This window comes from Manis pentadactyla, chromosome 5 (genome assembly GCF_030020395.1).
Source record: "Manis pentadactyla isolate mManPen7 chromosome 5, mManPen7.hap1, whole genome shotgun sequence".
In the NCBI taxonomy this organism is placed as follows: domain Eukaryota; kingdom Metazoa; phylum Chordata; class Mammalia; order Pholidota; family Manidae; genus Manis; species Manis pentadactyla.
The window spans coordinates 83,612,589-83,636,899 of record NC_080023.1 but is presented as its reverse complement, the minus strand read 5'-3'; the positions used below and the strand labels follow the sequence as shown (position 1 = coordinate 83,636,899).

Genomic DNA, 24,311 nt, shown 5'->3' with positions numbered 1-24,311 from the left:
ATTGTAATGATTTTTCTACCTATAAGGGAAATGAAAAAGTCCTTAAGGTTTCTATTTTTTTAATAGATATTTAACCTTACTAAGCCTTAATTCTCTCATCTATAAAATGGTAGCAGTAATAGCTTCGTGGGCCATTAGAGATTATGTCTGCAAAGTGCTGAGTGGAGTGCTCGCCACAGAGTGGACACTGCATGTATGGGAGAGATCATCAACACAGGTCAAAATGTTACTTGTGCTCTGCTTCCTCTCTCCTGTCTCCTCATGCCTCCTCCCTTTTTTGTGTGCCGAGCAAGAGTTTACTGTTCCTCATGGCCCTCCAGTTGGTTCCCTCTGATGATTCCAGTTGATCTTTTGTCGCTCCTTTCTCAGACTTTCCATCACAAATGCAGCATCAGATTTGCCACAGTCTCCATCTCTCTCATACATTTTAAGTCTCCTAACTTATCTCTTGCTTCCCCAGCTTCATGCCCACTAAACACACATCTGATCTCAACCCAAAGACAGTAGGATCTGGTTAAAATATGTCAGATTAGGTCATGGCTCTGCCCAAAACCTCCCTGTGACTTCCTATGTCAATTAGAAAACTGAAATCCTCTCTAAATGGCTTCAAGGCTCACATGACTTCACCCTTCCCCAGCTGCTTCTCTGACTTCCCCTTGTCACTCCCCATCTTGTCCACTGTGCCCTGTCCACCCAGGCTCCTCACTAGCCCTCCAGCTTTCTGGGCAGACTCCCAGATTTCTGTACCCTTTGCCTGGAAAGATCTTCCCCCAGAGAGCTTTGTGTCTGTCTCCCTCAACTTGGTCAAGTTTATATTAAGGTGGAATATTCTAAAGGAGGCCTTCCCTAACCACCCTATTTGAAATATTCTATCCCAGGAATTTCTATGTCATTTCCCAGCTTTATTTTTCTTTTTATCTGCAAGCACTCATTAGAATTGTAAGTCACATAGGGACAGGTATTTTTCCTAGAACAGTGCTCAATATGCATTACACACTCTATTTGTTCATATCAAATGAACTTACAATGAGAAACAAGGAGGTATGATAGGAAAACTGTGGGTTTGGTGTTAAAATTTCCATCTGCCACTAGCTGTTTGATTTTTACTTAAGCTCTCTCAGCTTCAGTTTCCTCCTATGTGAGAAAGGAGTATAGTAGTAACTACCTTGTGACATTTCAATGATGATCTCTCAAAATGGTGAGGTCTCTCCAATTGCAAGTAAGAAAAACCCATGCTCAGTGTCTGTTTACCAACTCCCCATCTGTGGTTGTCATTCCCTCCCACTGCATCTGTACAGTGAGCGATTAGGATACAGACAGCTCAAGACTCATGTCATCCTGGCAGAGCAGTCCCAGGAAAAAGAAACTTCCCTAAGAATTTTTGCTTAAAAATTCCAAAGAAGAGCCCAATGAAGTGTGGCTGGGGTCATGTGCACATCTCAGGACCAACATTTTTGGCCAGAAGAATCTGATATTATGATTTGGCCAGGTCTGGGTGTTATGCTCACCCTCATGGCCAGGGTGTTAACATAGGAAGCTCCACTGGGAAAAGATCCACTGGAGTTAGGGAAGGGTAATTCCCAAATGAAGGGGATTTCATTTTAAGAGAAGGAATAATTGAATGCTCCACATTAAATAAAACAGCTGTTTGTTGCAAACTAGAATGTATTAATTCATGGAGTTCAAAGGATGAACAATCAAACAATGAATAGGAACAGAAAGGCAACTCACCTCTGCAAAAATGGGACCCAGGAATGGAACCTGACCTCAGCTCAGATTTTCTCTTTATTGTTTTATCTGCTTCTATGTGTGAGCCGACTTCTTTTTCCTTCACTGAAATCTGACTTTCTCCATACACAGTGGAGTTAGCACCTTTCCCACTACCGATTCATGCTCTCTTGATAGACGGGGTGGTAGGGAAGCAGAGAATTTAGACAGCTCTGGGAGACGTAAGACTTTGATGTGTGTCTTACCCAAATACTCCTGCTTTTCTCCATCTCCTGCATCTTAGCCAGCCTTGGTAGATGCCCATATAATTTATTCTCCAAACCAGTGTAATTTTAAGAGTGAATGGCAGCATTATTAATAACTATATTGAGACAAAAGTTACAAACCAACAAGTTCCCAGAAAAACTAGGACATATAGTCAAACTGCCTTTTGTATTTCATTTTCTCACTCCTCTCTCAAGAGCTATTCATAGAAAGGTTTTATAAGTCATTTATATCTCTTTATGAATCAAGTGCTTTTTCTGCCAGAGAAATTTTAAATATTAATTTATGTGGAAAGATAAATACTTTAATTTCCTCTATAAAGGAAGTACGGAAGAATGCCTTTTGATGTTTAATTTTATAATATTTTTAAAAGATGACTTTATGATTCTGTGCCTTTCATCAAAAATGTTCCTACTGCAGCCTAAAATTTGGGGGATTTTTATTTGCCCCATTATGGGACCATGAACACCACTGAATACAGGAAGATAAATCTGACCCAATGACTTTTAGAGGAGTAATTAAGATTTCCCTGATCAACCTCATAACATATATGTAGGATTTTTAAAAAGCTTTTTTGAACTATAATTGACATACAGTAAGCTTCACAGATATAAAATGTACAACTTGATGTTTTTATATTTACAACCAAGATAATAAACATAACCATGACCCGTATAAGACCCTTGTGCCCCTTGATAGGCCCCAACCTACCCCTCCTTGTCCTTACCCATCCAAAGCAACTGGTGATCTTATTTCTGTCACTATAGATTTTCCTTCTGCATGAAAGATTTTCTTTTATTTCTTATACTGTGGGTCTGGTGAATTCTTTCAGCCTTTGTATGCTGAAAATGGTCTTTATTTCACCTTCATTTTGGAAATATTTTCATTGGATATAGAATTCTAGACTGAAAATTTTTTTTTTCATCTAATGCTCTACAGGGGTTGCTCCACTTTCTTCTCTCTTATATTGTTTCCAACAAAAAAATCTACTGTCTTGTCTTTATTCTTCTGAACATGGCCAGTTTTTATTTTCTGGCTGTTTTTAAGATTTTCTCTTTATCACTGGTTTTGAGCAATGCAACTATGATTTGCCTCTCTGTAGTTTTCTACGTTTCTTGTGCTTGGGCCTTATTGAACTTCTGGACTGTGGGCTTAATAGTTTTCATCAAATATGAAAAATTGTCAACCATTATTTCTTCAAATATGATATCTTCCCCCACCCCCACCCTTTTATTTCCTGGGACTACAATTACACCTCTGTTAGGCCTCTTGAAGGTACTCACTTTTCACTAATTCTTTCTTAATTTTTTTTCTGTATTTAATTTTGGATAGTTTCTATTTTTCTTTCGAATTCACTGATCTTTTCTTCTGCAACATGTAATTGGCTGTCAGTCCCATCCAGTTATTTTTCATGCCAAACATCTACAGTTTCAATTTGTATCTTTTTTTTATTGTGGTAAAAAATATGCATCATAAAACCTACCATCTTAATCATTTTTAAATGTATAGTGTAGTAGTGTCAAGTACATTTACACTGTGGTAAAACAGATCTCCAGAACTTTTCATCTTACAAATATGAAACTCTATGCCCATTAAATAGCAACTCTTTTTTACCCCCAGTAACTGTCATTCTACTTTTTCACAGAAACCACCATTTCTATGAATCTACTTTAGATGCCTCTGCAAGTGGAATCCTATATAGTATTTGTCCCTTTGTGATCAGCTTATTTCATTTAGCATAATATCCTCAAGGTTCATCCATGTTATAGTATATAACAGGTCTTTCCTTCCTTTTTAAGGCTGCAGAGTATTCCATTGTATCTATGCACCACAACTGTTTATCCATTCATCCTTCAACAGACATTTGGGCTGCCTCTACCTCTTGACTATTGTGAACAGTGCTGCTGTGAACATTAGTGTCCAAATATTTCTGAGATCTGCTTTCAAATTTTTTGGATATATATCCAGAAATGAGATTGTTAGATCATATTTTTAATTCTATTTTTAATTTTTTGAGGAATTTCCATACTGTTTTTCATTGCAGTTGTGCCATTTTATGGGGCCATTAACAGTGCATGTTTCTAACTTCCCCACATCTCCACCAATACTTGTTATTTTGTTTGTTTTTCAATAGTAGCTATCCCAGTGGTTGTAAAGGGATATCTCTCTGTGATTTTGATTTGCATCTTTCTGATGATTGGTCATGTCTCCTCTAGAGAAGAGAAAAAGAGAGAACATTTCCCAACTTATGTTATGAAGTCAGTACAACTATGATAATACCAAAATCTGGTAAGAACATCAAAGAAAAAAGGAAAATTAGAGATCAATCTTACAAAAATTGATGCAAATATTCTAAACAAAATTAATTCAGCATAATATAAAAAAGGATAATACATCATGACAGATCTATTCAGGAATACAAAATTGGTTTAGTAATTGAGTTCTAAAATTATAATGTTTTCTGATGTAAAATTCTTTCTTTTATATTTTAGAGTATTGTTCCCTTCCCTTATGCTGCAGCATCTTTTTATAAGCCCCATTTTTAATTTTTCTTGTTTACTTCTTCTTAAATGACGTCTATTCAGGCACTGCATTTGTCAAAAGATAGGATGAGTTGGACAGCTGTCCATTTCCATTCTATGCACTTGAGAGCTCATTTTGTAGCTAAAGCTAAAGCTAAAGCTCTTATTTATATTCACAGCTCCTACCTTATTTTACTAGCAATGCAACTGCCTTGCAGTGTAAGTTCTTACTTGAACAATGTAACACATGGGACTAGACCACTTTATGAACTGTTCCACAATTGAATTACATTACATTTGCAACACTTTTCTTATGTCACTAAACATCTCAGTATGCCATGTGCTTTCTCCAGACCCCTTTCATATATTGCATTCATGGAGAAGCCTGGATGGAGAAAGGGTGACAGTAGTGCTGTAGGATCGGGTAAGGTACAGTAGAATAGTTCTAGTGGGCAAGGATAATACTTCATAGTTCAGGAATGGTCAAATTATCCAATGGTCTATACAACCCTTCATTGTGAAAAATGCAGAGAGAAGAAAGATAAAACAAGATTCTTTCCTATTCCCTTTGTCACTGTCAAGTTGCAGTCCAGTTCAAAGGCTGAAAAGCATGTTGTATGCCTCAAAGAATATGCTTTTAACACAAATGGAAAACCTAATTTGACTGTGTCCATTTGAATTTCTACTATAGACACCATTCTTTTTTGCTGTCATTGTCAGTTTTGTTGGGTGTAGGCATAGCAGGCATGGTTATTCTCTTATCATGTTGACCCAATAATTGAACCCAAGGATGCAATAACCAAGAGAACTAAAGAACATATGGTCAGACTTCTACATTAGTGAGGCATGTTAGAAAATGCATGGGAGTTCCCATTCCATATATTTCACAAACCCATGTGTGACCTGAATAAATTGCATAATCTCAGAGGACTTTTGGTTTTATTATGTGAAAAATAGTTTAAGATGAATAATCCCATTCAACCATTGAATGTTTGTAACAAAACCTCAAAGAACAATAGGAGTATTTTTATTTTTCCTACAGAGTTTTAGGGTCAGAAAGGTTTCACATAACAGAGGTTCTCAAATATTCAAAAGGCAGAGAACTTATAATTCATAATATTCTTTATGAATATCATGTAGTATTAACATTAAATTTGGCATAACTAATTATGCAATTCTAAGATTATAGAATACACATGTGGAAGCAGGTGTCAAAAGTTTTAAGTTTATGGTAGAAAACGAAAACATATTCTCTTGTTAATTCTAGTTTCTTACATTATTTTCACGTTCTGTACAATAAGCTCACACACATATTCTTTTCAATTATCAATTGCTTTTATAAGAGTTTTACAAACTGGCTTTATGGTTAACTTTCACTGAACTTTCAGACTCTTGAGAATATTATTTTATATGAGGTACCAAAACATACCCTACTCTTTAACTTTGTTAGTTAATTATTCCAATTGTGTGACAAGCTGAGTAGGAAGAAACCAGTGAACTCTTACTCAAGGGCTCAGGCACTTTGCTTAATCCTTAAACCTTAAACTCTTTCTAGTCACTGTGTGGTGTTCCAAGTGAGATTTTACCCATGAGAGCAGGGTTATACATTTCTTTCTTTTTAATGACATAGATTTTGAAACAAAGTTAAAATGTGTGATACCATTCCACCTAGAACACGCCACATGGAAGAAGAAAAACTTTTTTCTTTTATTTGGTCAGCAGTACAAATAGAGTGAACAATAGGGAAAGCCACAGATGATTGTGTTTTTATTAGTGTACATGCAGGTCTGGGGGGCTTATCTCCTAAGGATGGTTTTCATTTATTTTTCATGTGGTACTTCTATGGTTACATGAGCATTACAAATCATTCAGTGAGGACATGATAAACCTCACATAGTATGGCTTCCAAAGGAGAAAGAAAATGTGTAACTAGAAGGAAGGTAAACAGATATTTCTACTCAATAACTATGCCTTTCAGTTTTGGCCAAAAAAAGGAAATTTGAAACACATCGGAATTCTCCTCCCTATTCCAAAGCTGGCCTTTTGAATTCCAACTGTTTACTTCTCCATGGCACCATACCCTTCTAAGACCTTCGCAATAGAACTGAAATACTAATTTGACTGGTGGCTAAAGAAATAAGGATCAGGATTGTTGCTAGTCAACTCCCAACACATAAAATAGGCCGGATGGAGGACAGGGTGTTTGTTGCACCAGTGTCAGCTCAGGTGAGCTGAGAAAACAGGAAAGCAACACTAGGCTCTAATCAGCCAAGATAAACCAGACCATGAGTTCCACCAGGTGAGGACTTCAGCTACAAATGCAGTAGGCCAGAAGCACCCGAGCAGACAGGGCATCCTCCTGAAAACAGGAGGAACAGAAACATCACAAGTGCTGGGGAGCCCATTGTCCCCACGCGAGGAAGTCATGCAGTCCTCCTTCCACATACCTGGCAAGAGAATAGGGGGACAGGGAGACTCTGGGAAATTGGGTGTTTCATTTTACCAAAAGATAAAGAGCACATCCCTGAAGGATTATTTAAGTCACTACAGTGGTCCGAGTTTAAATAAGACCAGAAGTTACTTTTTGCCTTTTACTCAGTATATGGATGGTCATGGAATAGATTAGGGTTATTTTAGACATAATTTTTAAAAACACATCCTAACTGATTTCTGAGATGTAGTATGCATAAATTTTTGAATCTGTAACAAATGTTTATTGAATAAATGAATGGGTGAATGAATCAATGAATCAAGTAAGATAGAAGAGAAAAAACAAACAAGATGCTTAAAATTATTTATCTCCTTCAACAAAGTTCTCCAGGGGGAAATACTAAAACCTAGGCACTTGTTTCAGCAGTAAGATCAAGGTTCCTTCCCTATTGTTAGTCTCAGTAGGGATGAGCCTGAAAAACATTGCAAAGTAGATAAAGTTTGTTTTTAAATTATCTAAATACCCAAATTAAAAGAAGAAAATTGTTAAATTGAATTTAAGTGGAACACGATATACTGTCCACATGAAACCCTCTTTAGTCATAAAGACACATGGACTGAAAGTAAAAAGATGGGGGAAAAATATATCACCTAAACTCTAGCCAAAGAAAAGATGTTATAACTCTACTTTTTCAGACAAAATGCACTTCAAAACAAAGACTATTACAAGGGACAATGAAGAACATTAAGTAATGATGAAGGAGGTAACTCATCAAAAATATATAGCAATGTTTATCATGCATATATACTCAATCAAACTTCAAAGTACATGAAACAATAACTACTACAACTGAAAGGAGAAATATGCAAATTTAACCATTAAAGCTAGACAAATGCAACACCCTCATATCAATACTTGATAGAAGTAGAAAGAAACCAATGAGGATATATTATACCTAACAAAAGAGTACTACAGACCAACTTAATTGATATTAATTGAACACTACATCCAACAATGAAATAGTATGTATTCTTTTAAAATGATGTGGAACACTCACCAAGATGGACCCTATCCTGGACCATAAAATGGTCATTAAAAACTTTAAAATGATTGAAATCACGTAGAATATGTCTAGCCTTATGTCAATATTGCAAAGGGGCATAAGAGAACTTAGAGAGTGATGGAAATGGTCCATATCCTGTTTGTGGTGGTAGATTTAGAAGTATATTAATTGATCCTTGAGGGGTACACTTAAAATGCATTTTTTGGTATATAAAGTTGATATCAATAAAGTTAATCTTAAAACAAATGAGTAAAACAGCTCAAAAAGCTCCAGAGCCCCTTAGACTTGGAATTCATCTACTGATTGAGTGTTGTATGCCTTGGAAAGTCCCTGTAAGAGAGGAAGTTTCTGGGTGTTCTATATGTAGCTCGTGACTCCTCCAAACCTTTTCTATTTATTTATTTATTTTTATTTTTTTATTTTTTGTAGATAATTATTTTTTATTGAAGGGTAGTTGACACACAGTATTACATTACATTAGTTTCAGGTGTACAACATAGTGATTCAACATCTATATACATGACAATTCTAGGCACAAGCTATCACAATACCAAGCTGTGACAATATCTTGACTATATTCATTACATCCCGCTAACTTATTATTTTACCATTGGAAGTGTGTACTTTTTTTTTTTGTTTTTTCTTGTTTGTTTGTTTTTCTTTTTTGTGAGGGCATCTCTCATATTTATTGATCAAATGGTTGTTAACAACAATAAAACTCTGTATAGGGGAGTCAATGCTCAATGCACAATCATTAATCCACCCCAAGCCTAATTTTCGTCAGTCGCCAATCTTCTGAGGCATAACAAACAAGTTCTTACATGGAGAACAAATTCTTACATACTGAATAAGTTCTTACACGGTGAACAGTACAAGGGCAGCCATCACAGAAACCTTCGGTTTTGCTCATGCATTATGAACTATGAACAGTCAGTTCAAACATGAATACTCATTTGATTTTTATACTTGATTTATATGTGGATACCACATTTCTCTCTTTATTATTATTATTTTTAATAAAATGCTGAAGTGGTAGGTAGATACATGATAAAGGTAGAAAACATAGTTTAGTGTTGTAAGAGAGCAAATGTAGATGATCAGGTGTGTGCCTGTAGACTATGTGTTAATCCAAGCTAGACAAGGGCAATAACACATCCACGTATGCAAAAGATTTCTCTCAGAACAGGGGGGGTGAGGTTCTAAGCCTCAACTCTGTTGATCCCCAATTTCTCACCTGATGACCCCCCTGCGACTGTGCCTGTCTTAGGTTGTTCCTCCCTTGAGGAATCTTACCCGTCTCTGGCTAACCAGTCATCTTCCGGGGCCATACAGGGAAATGTAAAGTTGGTAAGTGAGAGAGAAGCCTTATTGTTTGAAATGGTTAGCTTTTCATTTCTTTGCATATTTATGCCCTGTAGCTTCCATGCCCAGCATTTGTCTTGAGGTATCTTTACCACTTGGAGAATTATGATACTCGGTAAATTTGATATGAGGCACGAATTCTATTTAAGGGTTGTAATTAGGAAGGAAGAAGAAAAGCTATAGAAGTAGCAGACGGAAGAAAACATGGGAAGTTTGATTATTTCTTTAACATATCTTCTTGTAGAGTAACTTCAGCATGTATAGGTTTTAAGCTACTACTTAAATTGAGCACACACATTAACATAATAGGAGTATAGTTACATAACCAAAGCATACCTGTAATTACCAGCTATCTCCAGTGAAACCAAGAAAACCAGTTAGGCACCTTAGGCATTTGTGAAAACTTATCTATGATATGGTGGATATTGTCCAACTGAACTTGAAAAGTCTGAGAGAAATCAGACTAATTAAAACAACCCGTTCCTGGGGAATGTTCACATCCCTTATGTTCTTTTAACAGTAAATAGTCTGTAGCTGTAAGATTTTGGAGCGCTACAATTTGCACTTCTCCTAATTCTTGATTGAGTTCCAACAGTATAGATGTAGTCAAATTTGTTGTTTTACTGTATGCACAGGCCAGCTTAGATATCTCCTTCCTCATTCCCATGACAAGTCCAGGAACTGGTGGTATGAGTGCATCTACAGCTGTAGCAGTGCGTGGATCTTAGTTGGGGTTTTTTGATGATCATCTTCTGGCATGAGTCTTCCAGAGAGTGCTGATGTTGGAAGTTCTTTTTCATATCGTATTTTAGTTCATTTTCAGGGTAGCCCAAGTAGGCTTTGATCCTCTGTATAAACACAAACAGACCCTTTGCCTACACTTTTATATGCCCTTTATACTCTTGTGTAGAACTCATTGGAGGTTACCACACAGGAACTGCCTTTTTTTTTTGGTATCACTAATCTACACTTAAATGACGAATATTATGTTTACTAGGCTCTCCCCTATACCAGGTCCCCCCTATAAACCCCTTTACAGTCACTGTCCATCACCATAGCAAAATGTTGTAGAATCACTACTTCCCTTCTCTGTGTTGTACAGCCCTCCCTTTTCTCCTACCCCCCATGCATGCTAATCTTAATACCCCCCTACTTCTCCTCCCCCTTATCCCTCCCTACCCACCCATCCTCCCCAGTCCCTTTCCCTTTGGTACCTGTTAGTCCATTCTTGAGTTCTGTGATTCTGCTGCTGTTTTGTTCCTTCAGTTTTTCCTTTGTTCTTATATTCCACAGATAAGTGAAATCATTTGGTATTTCTCTTTCTCCGCTTGGCTTGTTTCACTGAGCATAATACCCTCCAGCTCCATCCATGTTGCTGCAAATGGTTGGATTTGCCCTTTTCTTATGGCTGAGTAGTATTCCAATGTGTATGTGTACCACATCTTCTTTATCCATTCGTCTATCGATGGACATTTAGGTTGCTTCCAATTCTTGGCTATTGTAAATAGTGATGCGATAAACATAGGGGTGCACTGATCTTTCTCATACTTGATTGCTGCATTCTTAGGTAAATTCCTAGTAGTGCAATTCCTGGGTCAAATGGTAGGTCTGTTTTGAGCATTTTGATGTACCTCCATACTGCTTTCCACAATGGTTGAACTAACTTACATTCCCACCAGCAGTGTAGGAGGGTTCCCCTTTCTCCACAGCCTCGCCAACATTTGTTGTTGTTTGTCTTTTGGATGGCAGCCATCCTTACTGGTGTGAGGTGATACCTCATTGTAGTTTTAATTTGCATTTCTCTGATAATTAGCGATGTGGAGCATCTTTTCATGTGTCTATTGACCATCTGTATTTCTTTTTTTGAGAACCGTCTGTTCAGTTCCCCTGCCCATTTCTTAATTGGGTTATTTGTTTTTTGTTTCTTGAGGCGTGTGAGCTCTTTATATATTCTGGATGTCAAGCCTTTATCGGATCTGTCATTTTCAAATATATTCTCCCATACTGTAGGGTTCCTTTTTGTTCTATTGATGGTGTCTTTTGCTGTACAGAAGCTTTTCAGCTTTAGTCCCACTTATTCATTTTTGCTGTTGTTTTCCTTGCCCGGGGAGATATGTTCAAGAAGAGGTCACTCATGTTTATGTCTAAGAGGTTTTTGCCTATGTTTTCTTCCAAGAGTTTAATGGTTTCATGACTTACATTCAGGTCTTTGATCCATTTTGAGTTTACTTTTGTATATGGGGTTAGACAATGGTCCAGTTTCATTCTCCTACATGTAGCTGTCCAGTTTTGCCAGCACCACCTGTTGAAGAGACTGTCATTTCGCCATTGTATGTCCATGGCTCCTTTATCAAATATTAATTGACCATATATGCCTGGGTTAATGTCTGGATTCTCTAGTCTGTTCCATTGGTCTGTGGCTCTGCTCTTGTGCCAGTATAAAATTGTCTTGATTACTATGGCTTTATAGTAGAGCTTGAAGTTGGGGAGTGAGATCCCACCTACTTTATTACTTTATTCCTCTTTCTCAGGATTGCTTTGGCTACTCAGGGTCTTTGGTGTTTCCATATGAATTTTTGAATTATTTGTTCCAGTTCATTGAAGAATGTTGCTGGATAATTTCATAGGGATTGCATCAAATCTGTATATTGCTTTGGGCAGGATGGCCATTTTGATGACATTAATTCTTCCTAGCCACGAGCATGGGATGAGTTTCCATTTGTTAGTGTCCCCTTTAATTTCTCTTCAGAGTGTCTTGTAGTTTTCAGAGTATAAGTCTTTCACTTCTTTGGTTAGGTTTATCCTAGGTATTTTATTTTTTTGGATGCAATTGTGAATGGAGTTGTTTTCCTGATTTCTCTTTCTGTTGGTTCGTTGTTAGTGTATAGGAAAGCCACAGATTTCTGTGTGTTGATTTTGTATCCTGCAACTTTGCTGTATTCCGATATCAGTTCTAGTAGTTTTGGGGTGGAGTCTTTAGGGTTTTTTATGTACAGTATCATGTCATCTGCAAATAGTGACAGTTTAACTTCTTCTTTACCAATCTGGATTCCTTGTATTTCTTTGTTTTGTCTGATTGCCATGGCTAGGACCTCCAGTACTATGTTAAATAACAGTGGAGAGAGTTGGGCATCCCTGTCTAGTTCCCGATCTCAGAGGAAATGCTTTCAGCTTCTCGCTGTTCAATATAATGTTGGCTGTGGGTTTATCATAGATGGCCTTTATTATGTTGAGGTACTTGCCCTCTATTCCCATTTTGCTGAGAGTTTTTATCATGAATGGATGTTGAACTTTGTCAAATGCTTTTTCAGCGTCTATGGAGATGATCATGTGGTTTTTGTCTTTCTTTTTGTTGATGTGGTGGATGATGTTGGTGGACTTTCGAATGTTGTACCATCCTTGCATCCCTGGGATGAATCCCACTTGGTCATGGTGGTGTACGATGGTTTTGATGTATTTTTGAATTCGGTTTGCTAATATTTTGTTGAGTAGTTTTGCATCTACGTTCATCAGGGATATTGGTCTGTAGTTTTCTCTTTTGGTGGGGTCTTTGCCTGGTTTTGGTATTAGGGTGATGTTAGCTTCATAGAATGAGTTTGGGAGTATCCCCTCCTCCTCTATTTTTTGGGAAACTCTAAGCAGAATGGGTATTATGTCTTCCCTGTATGTCTGACAAAGTTCCGAGGTAAATCCATCTGGCCCGGGGGTTTTGTTCTTTGGTAATTTTTTGATTACCGCTTCAATTTCGTTGCTGGTAATTGATCTGTTTAGATTTTCTGTTTCTTTCTGGGTCAGTCTTGGAAGGTTGTCTTTTTCTAGGAAGTCGTCCATTTCTCCTAGGTTTTCCAGCTTGTTAGCATATAGGTTTTCATAGTATTCTCTAATAATTCTTTGTATTTCTGTGGGGTCCGTCGTGATTTTTCCTTTCTCGTTTCTGATACTGTTGATTTGTGTTGACTCTCTTTTCTTCTTAATAAGTCTGGCTAGAGGCTTATCTATTTTGTTTATTTTCTCGAAGAACCAGCTCTTGGTTTCATTGATTTTTGCTATTGTTTTATTCTTCTCAATTTTATTTATTTCTTCTCTGATCTTTATTATGTCCCTCCTTCTGCTGACCTTAGGCCTCATTTGTTCCTCTTTTTCCAATTTCGATAATCATGACATTAGACCATTCATTTGGGATTGTTCTTCCTTTTTTAAATATGCTTGGATTGCTATATACTTTCCTCTTAAGACTGCTTTTGCTGCGTCCCACAGAAGTTGGGGCTTAGTGTTGTTGTTGTCATTTGTTTCCATATATTGCTGGATCTCCATTTTGATTTGGTCATTGATCCATTGATTATTTAGGAGCATGTTGTTAAGCCTCCATGTGATTGTGAGCCTCTTTGTTTTCTTTGTACAGTTTATTTCTAGTTTTATACCTTTGTGGTCTGAAATGTTGGTTGGTAGGATTTCAATCTTTTGCAATTTCCTGAGGCTCTTTTTGTGGCCTAGTATGTGGTCTATTCTGGAGAATGTTCCATGTGCACTTGAGAAGAATGTATATCCCGCTGCTTTTGGATGTAGAGTTCTATAGATGTCTATTAGGTCCATCTGCTCTACTGTGTTGTTCAGTGCTTCCGTGTCCTTACTTATTTTCTCCCCAGTGGATCTATCCTTTGCAGTGAGTGGTGTGTTGAAGTCTCCTAGAATGAATGCATTGCAGTCTATTTCCCCCTTTAGTTCTGTTAGTATTTGTTTCACATATGCTGGTGCTCCTGTGTTGGGTGCATATATATTTAGAATGGTTATATCCTCTTGTTTGACTGAGCCTTTTATCATTATGTAGTGTCCTTCTTTATCTCTTGTTACTTTCTTTGTTTTGAAGTCTATTTTGTCTGATATTAGTACTGCAACCCCTGCTTTCTTCTCGCTGTTGTTTGCCTGAAATATGTTTTTCCATCCCTTGACTTTTAGTCTGTACATGTCTTTGGGTTTGAGGTGAGTTTCTTGTAAGCAGCATATAGATGGGTCTTGCTTTTTTATCCATTCTATTACTCTCTGTCTTTTGATTGGTGCATTCAGACCATTAACATTTAGAGTGACTATTGAAAGATATGTACTTATTGCCATTGCAGGCTTTAAATTCGTGGTTACCAAAGGTTCAAGGTTAGCCTCTTTAGTATCTTACTGCCTAACTTAGCTCACTTATTGAGCTGTTATATACACTGTCTGGAGACTCTTTTCTTCTCTCCCTTCTTATTCCTCCTCCTCGATTCTTCATATGTTGGGTGTTTTGTGCTGTGCTCTTTCTAGGAGTGCTCCCATCTAGAGAAGTCCCTGTAAGATGTTCTGTAGAGGTGGTTTGTGCGAAGCAAATTCCCTCAGCTTTTGTTTGTCTGGGAATTGTTTAATCCCACCGTCATATTTGAATGATAGTCGTGCTGGATACAGTATCCTTGGTTCAAGGCCCTTCTGTTTCATTGTATTAAATGTATCATGCCATTCTCTTCTGGCCTGTAGGGTTTCTGTCAATAAGTCTGATGTTAGCCTGATGGGTTTTCCTTTATAGGTGACCTTTTTCTCTCTAGCTGCCTTTAAAACTCTTTCTTTGTCCTTGATCTTTGCCATTTTAATTATTATGTGTCTTGGTATTGTCCTCCTTGGATCCTTCCTGTTGGGGGTTCTGTGTATTTCCATGGTCTGTTCGATTATTTCCTCCCCCAGTTTGGGGAAGTTTTCAGCAATTATTTCTTCTAAGATACTTTCCATCTCTTTTCCCCTCTCTTCTTCTTCTGGAACCCCTACAATACGGATATTGTTCCTTTTGGATTGGTCACACAGTTCTCTTAACATTGTTTCAGTCCTGGAGATCCTTTTTTCTCTCTCTATGTCAGCTCCTATGCATTCCTGTTCTCGGGTTTCAATTCCATCAATGACCTCTTGCATCCTATCCATTCTGCTTATAAACCCTTCCAGAGTTTGTTTCATTTCTGCAATCTCCTTTCTGGCATCTGTGATCTCTCTCCGGACTTCATCCCATTTCTCTTGCGTATTTCTCTGCATCTCTGTCAGCATGTTTATGATTCTTATTTTGAATTCTTTGTCAGGAAGACTGGTTAGGTCTGTCTCCTTCTCTGGTGTTGTCTCTGTGATCTTTGTCTGCCTGTAGCTTTGCCTTTTCATGGTGATGGGAATAGTTTGCAGAGCTGGGATGAGTGACGGCTGGAAGAACTTCCCTTCTTGTTGGTTTGTGGTCCTCCTTTCCTGGGAGAACATCTACCTCTAGTGGCTTGTGCTGGGCAGCTGCCCGCAGACAGGGTTTCTGCTTCCTGCCCGGCTGCTATGGAGTTTATCTCCACTGTTGCTGTGGGCGTGGCCTGATTTGGGCCTCTGCTCCAAAGTGGTGGAGTGGCGTTGGAGGGGGAGCTGCTGGGAGGCTATTTATCTCCGTAAGGGGCCTCCCTGCTCCCTGCGGCCCAGGGGTTAGGGTGCCCAGAGATCCCCGTATTCCCTACCTCTGGATTAAGTGTCCCGCCCTGCCCCTTTAAGACTTCCAAAAAGCACCCACCAAAGTAAAACAACGACCACAAAAAAGAATTAAAAAAGAAATAAAAAATTTAAATTAAAATAAAAAAAGAAAGGGTGGCCACTCGTTTTTCTTTATTCTCCGGCGCCAGCCTCAGGCATCTGCTCACCATTGTTGCTGCCCTGTTTCCCTAGTATTGGGGGCCCTATCCCTTTAAGACTTCCAAAAAGCGCTCACCAAAACAAAACAGCAAAAAAAAAAAAAAATTGGTCGCTCGCTCTTCTTATATCCTCCGGCGCCCGGCCTCCAGTGCCCACTCACTGTTCTTGCTGCCCTGTTTTCCTAGTATCCAGGGCCCTGCACTCTGGCCCGGATGGCGGGGGCCGGGTGTTCGGCAGTCCTGGGCTCCGTCTCCCTCCCGCTCTGCCTGCTCTTCTCCCGCAGGGAGCTGGGGGGAGGGGTGCTCGGCTCCCGCGGGGCCGGGGCTTGTATCTTACCCCCTTCGCGAGGCGCTGGGTTCTCTCAGGTGTGGATGTGGTCTGGATATTGTCCTGTGTCCTCTGGTCTTTATTCTAGGAAGGGTTGTCTTTGTTATATTTTCATAGATATATGTGGTTTTGGGAGGAGATTTCCGCTGCTCTACTCATGCCACCATCTTCTGCCCCTCCCCCTTTTCTATTTATTTTTATTTGAACATGGGAGCAGTGGGGGAGAGAATGCTTTTCAATTCTTTTTTACAGATAAAGGAATATACTTTACTCCAGCTTTTAGATTCTACTTTTCCAAGGCTTAAATTTAGATTCAGGAGAAATATTTACTCCTTAAGTTATTTTTTAGCAAACTTCACTTCCCCTCCCTGTAACTCAAATCCCAGACAAGGCATCCCAGGAGGATATTTATTATTGACATTAGAGTAAACAAACATTAATCCTGTTTTGAGACTATAGTAATCTATGTGAGACAACTGGATACTGCAGTTACAAAATATGTGGAATGCTGCAAAAGTGTTTCTAAGAGGGAAGTACATGGCAATACAGGCCTACCTCAAGAAATAAGAACAATTCCAAATAAACAATCTAAACTCACAACTAAAGGGATGAGAAAAAGAACAAATGAAACCCAAAGTTAGAAGAAGGAGAGCTATAATAAAGATCAGAACAGAAATAAAAAAATAGAGAATAAAAACAGTAGAAAAAAAAATCAATGAAACCAAGAGCTGCTTCTTCAAGATGATAAAAAAAATAGACAAACCCCTAGCCAGACTCATCAAGAAAAAAAGAGAGGACATGATAAACAAATTCAGAAATAAAAATAGAGGAGTTACAACTGATACTACAGAAATTCAAGGAATTATAAGAGAAATTTATGAAAAATTATATGCCAATAAATTGGACAACCTAGAAGAAATGGACAAATTCCTGGAAAAGTACAACCTTCCAAGACTGACCCAGGAAGAAACTGAAAATATGAACAGACCAATTACCAGTAATGAAATCAAATTGGTAATCAAACTCCAAACAAACAAAATTCCAGGACCATAGCTTCATAGCTGAATTCTATTAAACATTCAAACTAGAGCTAATATCCAACCTTCTTAATGTATTCCAATAAGTAGAAGAGGAGGGGATACTTCCAAATTCATTCTGTGAGGCCAGCATCACTCTAATACCAAAACCAAAGACACCACAAAAAAATAAAATTATAGACCAGTATCCCTGATGAACATAAAAGCAAAAATCCTCAACAAAATATTAGCAAACCAAATTCAAAAATACAAGAGGATCATCCCTCACAACCAAGTGGAATTTATTTCAGAGAAGCAAGAGTAGTATAATATTTATAAATCAATCAATGTGATATACTACATTAACAAAAGGAAGAATAAAAACCATATGGTCATCTCAATAGATGCTGAAAAAGCATTTGACAATATTCAACATCCATTCATGATAAAAACTGTCAACAAAATGGGCATAGAGGGAACCTACCTCAACATAATAAAGGCCATATATGACAAACACACAGTTAACATCCTAGTCAATGGTGAAAAGCTCAGTTTTGCCTCTAAGATCAGAACAAAACAAGCATGCCCACTCTCACTACTTTATTCAACATGGTATAGAAAACAAAGTCACAGAAATCAGACAAGAAAAAAAATAAAAGACATCCAAACTGGTAAGGAAGAAGGAAAAAGCACTATTTTCAGATGACATGATAATATAGAGAGCCCTAAAGACTCCACCAAAAACAAAAACCTAAAATAAATGAATTCAGTAAAGTTGCAGGATACATTATCAATATAAAGAAATCTGTTGCATTCCTATATAATAATAATGAACTAGCAGAATGAGAAATCAAGAAACCAATTCCATTTAAAATTGCATCAAAAAGAATAAAATACATAGAAATAAAGGAAAAAATAAAATACCTGGCTAAGGAGGTAAAAGACTGATACTCTGAAAACTATGACACTGATGAAAGAAATTGAAGAAGACACAAATAAATGGAAAGCTATCCCTGTTTGTGGATAGAAAAAAATTAATATTGTCAAAATGGCCATCCTGCCCAAAGCAATCCCCATCAAAATAGCATGGCATTTTTCACAGAACTCAAGCATAGGATTATATGTATATAATCCTCAAATTTATATACAACTGCAAAAGACCCTGAATAGCCAAAGCATCTTGAGAAAGAAGAACAAAGCTGGGGGTATCATGTTCTCTAATTTCTAGCTATACTACAAAGCTACAGTGATTAAAACAGTATGCTACTGGCACAAGAACAGATTCATGGAACAATGGAATGGAATAGAGCACAGAAATAAACCCAGACATATATGGTCAAATAATATATGACAAAAGAGGCAAGAATATACAATGGGGAAAAAACAGTCTCTTCAATAACTGGTGTTGGGAAACTGGACAGCTACATGCAAGAGAATGAAACTGGATTACTGTCTTACTCCAAACACAAAAGTAAATTCAGAATGGATTAAAGATCTAAATGTAAGACATGAAACCATAAAGGTTTTAGAAGAAAACAGGCAGGAATCTCTTGAACATCAGCATGAGAAATTTTTTTCTGGATATGTCTCCCTGGGCAAGGGAAACAAAAACAAAAATGAACAAGTGGAACCACATCAAACCAAAAAGCTTCTGCACAGTAAAGGAAGCCACCCACAAAATAAAAAGGCAACTGACTGTGTGTGAAAATATATCTGATAAGGGGCTAATATCCAAAATATATAAAGAACTTATACAACTCAAAACCAAAAAAAAAACAAATCAGCCAACTTAAAAATGGGCAGAGTACCTGAATAAACATTTTCCCAAAGAAGACACAGACGGGCAACAGGCACATGAAAAGATGCTACACGTCACAAATCATCAGGGAAATGATACAGATCAAAACAACAATGGAATATCACCTCACACAAATCAGCACAGCTACTATCAAAAAGATAAATAGTGAGTGTCAGTGAGAATGTGGAGTAAAGGAAATATTTGTGCACTGTTGGTGGGAATGTAAATTGGTACAGCCACTGTTGAAAGTAGTATGGAAGTTCTTCAAAAAACTAAAACTAAAAATACCACACAACCCGCCACTTCTGGTAATTTACCTAAAGAAAACATAATCACTAATTCAAAAAAATACATGCACTGCTATTTTTTTTTAATGTTCCATATTATTTACAATAGCCAAGGTATGGAAGCAACTTAAGTGTCCATCAACAGATGAATGTATAAAGAAAATGTAGTACAAAATCTCAATCATAACATAAATTAGTTATGGGGATGAAAGTATAGCATAGAATATAGCCAACAATATTGGAATATCTTTCTATGTCAGCAGTAACTACACTTACTGGGGAAAGCATTTAATAATGTAGATAACTGTGGAATCACTATGTTGCACACTTGAAATCAATATAATACTGTATATCCACTATACTTCAATAAAAAACATATTATAAAAAATGCTATAGTTTAACTATTGTACTTTTCACACATTCTCATTCCAATAACCTTATTTTGTTATGTAATGACATATTTCCAGGTTATTGCAAGTTTTACAAAAATGAAACTTGACATGCTTCAATACAGTCACCACTTTCAAATCTTGCAGTGAACACTTAGTTGAGATTTTGTAAATACCACTTCTTAACAAAATTAAATATTAAATTATTATGTAGTTATTGAACATAGACTGATTCATTGTAACTCAGGTTCGGAGGTAGTTTTCTTTAGTCTATCAAATTTTTTAAGTTACACTTGCCTTTTCTTTTTCTAATCCTAGACTAGGTTGCATGATTTATATAACAGGAAAGGTTAAGTGTTATTCTCTATTACTCTCTTAATTGTTACAATATTGCTGACAGGTCAACACCACAAGAGCTATAGGTTAAGTAAAAAACATGAAGTTCTAAGTCTTGAAGTTCTGAAGTTTTCTTTATTCCAGGGTAGTGTTTTGCATCTGACTAAATCTAGGTTTTATCCAGGGTGTACATGTGCTCCAGTTGTAGTCCACATGCAGATATAAGTAGTGTGACCACATAAAGAATCATCTGAACTAGACTAGTTTTGAAAGTGAAAGGTGAGCTATTACTCTGAGACAACAGTAATTATCTCTGGCAAACCAAGATGTGTTTGTTATTGTTCAGCTATAAACTGTTCAAACTGTAGCACAGGTCTCAAGTGGACCATGAACTTACCAATCAACAAGTCAATATCATTCATAATTTCTCAGGCGACTACCTAGCCTGGCAAGCAAAAAATCAGGGCCCCTGTTTCCATGAATATAAGATGTGTTAATTCACAGGGTGACAATTTGCAGAAGACTAGCAAAAGTACAAGTTCTTGACTTTGGAAATCGAATTTTTCATTGTTGGGTGCCAGTAGAGCCCTCTGAGCTGGCACACTACTGTGTGCCATTGTATAGGCTTTATTTGATCCACCCCACTTCCTTCCTCACCACTGGACCAAAAGATGAAGTGCCAGTGTTGGACTTATAAGTAGCCTGCCTGCCCAGCCCCAGGAAGACTGTGCCAAGCTCTGCAAACCCTGACTATGCCACCTGTGCATTCATTTTAAGAGGGGATTTAAGGCAGGAGGGTGCAAAAACAGAGATGGAGAAAAGGAGTAAGGAGCAGGGGAAGAGAAAGTGAGAGATCCAAATGAAGATCTTTACTACTGGGTAGTAGGAGTTGAGAATTAAAGAACAGATAAAGCAGAGTGGGAGGGATAGGCAGGGCAGAGCATTAATAAAACAAAGTAAATTTTGTTTTTACAGTTGTAAAATTTCAGACTACTAGGGATAAACAGAACATCCTACAAGCTTCTGAAAACAATGTGAAGAGGAAGGAGGAATAAAAGGAGCAAGGCGGGGGGCGTCTGGGGGGTGTGGCCACAAGCCAGGAACTGCTGTAGCCCCTGAAGCTGGACCCCTAAGGAAAGGAATGTCTCCCAGAGCCTCCAGGTAGAGCGTAGCCCTGCCAACACCTTGGTTTCAGCCCACTGATACTGACTTCACATTTTGAGCCTCTGGAACTGGGAGAAATTAACCTCTGTTGTTTTAAGCCACCCAGTTTGTGGTAATTGGTTACAGTAGCCACAAGAAACCAACACAGCAGGTTGCCCAGATGCACAGCACATTCAGGCCCTTCTGGAAGAAGTCAAAGGCTCCAGGAGAACTTTCTTTACAGGACAAAATTGACCAGATACTTGATGCATCTGTATATCCTGAGTGGAGAACTGGACAACTGGTGAAGCCTTGGGCACTGGTATAAAGACAAATCCAAGCCAGTTTTTAAAAAGCCAATATTTAATCCTAGGAAAAGAACAAAAAAGTTCAGGTAAAGGAGGGGAGAAACATTCCAAATTACATGGTTCATCTGTAAGTAGGACCTATATAGTCAAATTAATACATATTGTTATAACAGGAGAGAGGTGGAGTCTTTTAGTGGTAATGACTGCCCCAAATTCTCATCCTCCAAAATCGTCCCCAGTGGAGAACCACAGCAGAGCAGAGCTCAGCAGAGAGTTCTGCAGGCTGTCCCACTGAGCTGCACAGGGTGGTCCTGCTATCCCAGGAGCCTGGAAAACAGAGCATAGAGTCAAGGAGTATTATTCTCAAGCCTCAGGGTCTAATAGTATTTGCTCTGATAGGTTTTGGACTTACTTTGGCACTTTTTGCTCCTTTTTATTTTCCTATTTCTCCTTTTTGGAATGGAAATGTCTATCCTATTCCTACCTCACCAATTGCATTTTGGAAGCAATAATATGCTTGGTTTCACACATTCATAGCTGGAGAGAAATTTGCTTCAGGATGAATAAAACCATGAGTCTCACCCATACCTGATTTAGATAATATGTAGGTAAATTTTGGACTTAATACTATAAAGTTATGCTAGATTGAGTTAAAAGTTTTGGAGTTGCTAGGAGGGAATAAATATATTTTGCATGTGAAAAGGACATGAATTTTGTGAAGCCAGGTGCAGAATGCAAGACTGAATGTTTATGTTCCCCCAGAATTCATATGTTGAGCCTTAATCTCCAATATGATGGTATTTGGAGGTGGGGCCTTTAGGAGATCATCAGGTCGTGAGGGTAGAAACTACATGAATGAGATTGGTGCCCTTGTAAGAGACCCCAGAAATCTCCCTCTCCCCTTCGATTATGTGAGGACACAGCAAAAAATGGCTATCTATGAACCTGGAAAATGGCTCACACCAGACACCAAGTCTGCCAGCACGTTGATCTCGGACTTCCCAGTCTCCAGAACAGTGAAAAAGAAATGTTTGTTGTTTAAACTACCGAGTCTATGGTATTTTTGTTATAGCAGCCCAGAGGGACTAAGACAACCCCTGACCCAAATGAATGACAGAGAGACTCTAGTTGAAAGAAAGAAGACTTAGATCCAGGATATATTCAGAGAAAGAGAAAAAAAAATTGGAGAGATAGCTATGTCCTGGTGTTCTTACTTTTCAAGGTATACCATCCACTTCTTATCCTTTGATGCTTATGTAATTGTCTATTATTTTTGTACCATCAAACTTTAATAACACCAGCCTGAGTACCTTTCTGTTCTTGAAGCCAACATTTCTGATTTAGAAAGGGCATTTAGAGACCTATAATTTCTGTTCTTCTCTTATCTCATCTATGAAATGGGAATTATAGTACCTTCTTTGTACTGTTGCTCTGAGGTATATGTGATAATAAATGAAAAACTACCAGTAGAGTTCGGGAAACATAGTAGGTGCTCAATAAATTGTGGCCGTTAGCTTCCTATAAATGTATGCCTCCCATAAATAAACCACCAATTTACTAAGAATTAAAATTATTCCTGCTACTCTATTCCTCCATCACTCTATAAATGCTTTCACTTTGAACAGGACATATGAGCTCCTTGATACCACACAGAATCTCTGAAAGGTCACTCCCTCTCTTTGCACTGCTGTCTGCAAGTCCAGGTGGGTGGGCAGGGAAAGCAGGTCAGTGGCCATTGTCTAGCAGTGGTTCTCCCTCTGCTGGGTGAAGGTAGTGTAGTCCCACTGTGGCTCTGTACCTGCAGTGAAGTTGGTGACAGACGTCTAACAGTGTTGCTCCCTTGACAGTTCTAGAGAAAAGATACCCTCTATGTTAGACCATATCTAATTAAGGAGTTGAATGCATTGTGTCCCCCAAGTGTTGATAAGATACTTGAGGTTTATTAAAAATCAAACTCGTATTTTCTTTCTCATAGACATGGCACTGAATAAAGCACAATGGAAATGTGCAAGTGAGTTTTCTATTTGTCAAAATCATCATTATTTAGTTTCTAACTTAAATGTCTTCTCTCTACAAAACCTCCTCTGAGTCCTTCCATCAGAATGCCTTCCCTCTGAGACAGCACATCTCACACGGTCTGACTTGAGCTGCCTACGTCCTTTTCCTTCACAGATCATCAGCATCCTTTTATGGGTCATCATTATAGCTAATATTAACTGATGGTCCTATTTCTCATACTCCCTGATAAGTGCTTTTAGTCCATCCACATTTTACAGCTGAGGAAACAAAGGCCAAGGACAGTTGAATAACAAGTCCAAGCTCACACAGCTAGTGAGGATAGCACCTGCTTGAATCCAAGCCAATGCCATAACCAAAGCCCCATATTCCCTCATGGCACAGATGGAGGCCATTTCTTATCCATCACTGCCACTCTACTGACTGCCTGGAACAGGAAGATGCTCAGTCAATGCCAAACAGCACTGCGTGGAGCAGAAATGTCATCTTTGGTGTCACTGACTGGTGTCTGACTTCTCTGCTATGAAGAGGAGGAGAGAGTGCTGGATCGAGCATGTTCTCTGGTTCTCAGCTTTCTCTGTCCTAGGTGATTTCTGCTGCTTACCTACTCCTCTTCCTTTCTAACTACAACATGTGAATTAGAAGTTGGAGT

The 24,311-nt window shown here is 38.1% G+C and overlaps 1 protein-coding gene across 1 annotated transcript in view; it reads right to left on the bottom strand.

The window, feature by feature from the left end:
• Positions 1–24,311, bottom strand: part of C5H4orf17 (chromosome 5 C4orf17 homolog) — a 260,042-nt gene that overhangs the window by 85,306 nt on the left and 150,425 nt on the right.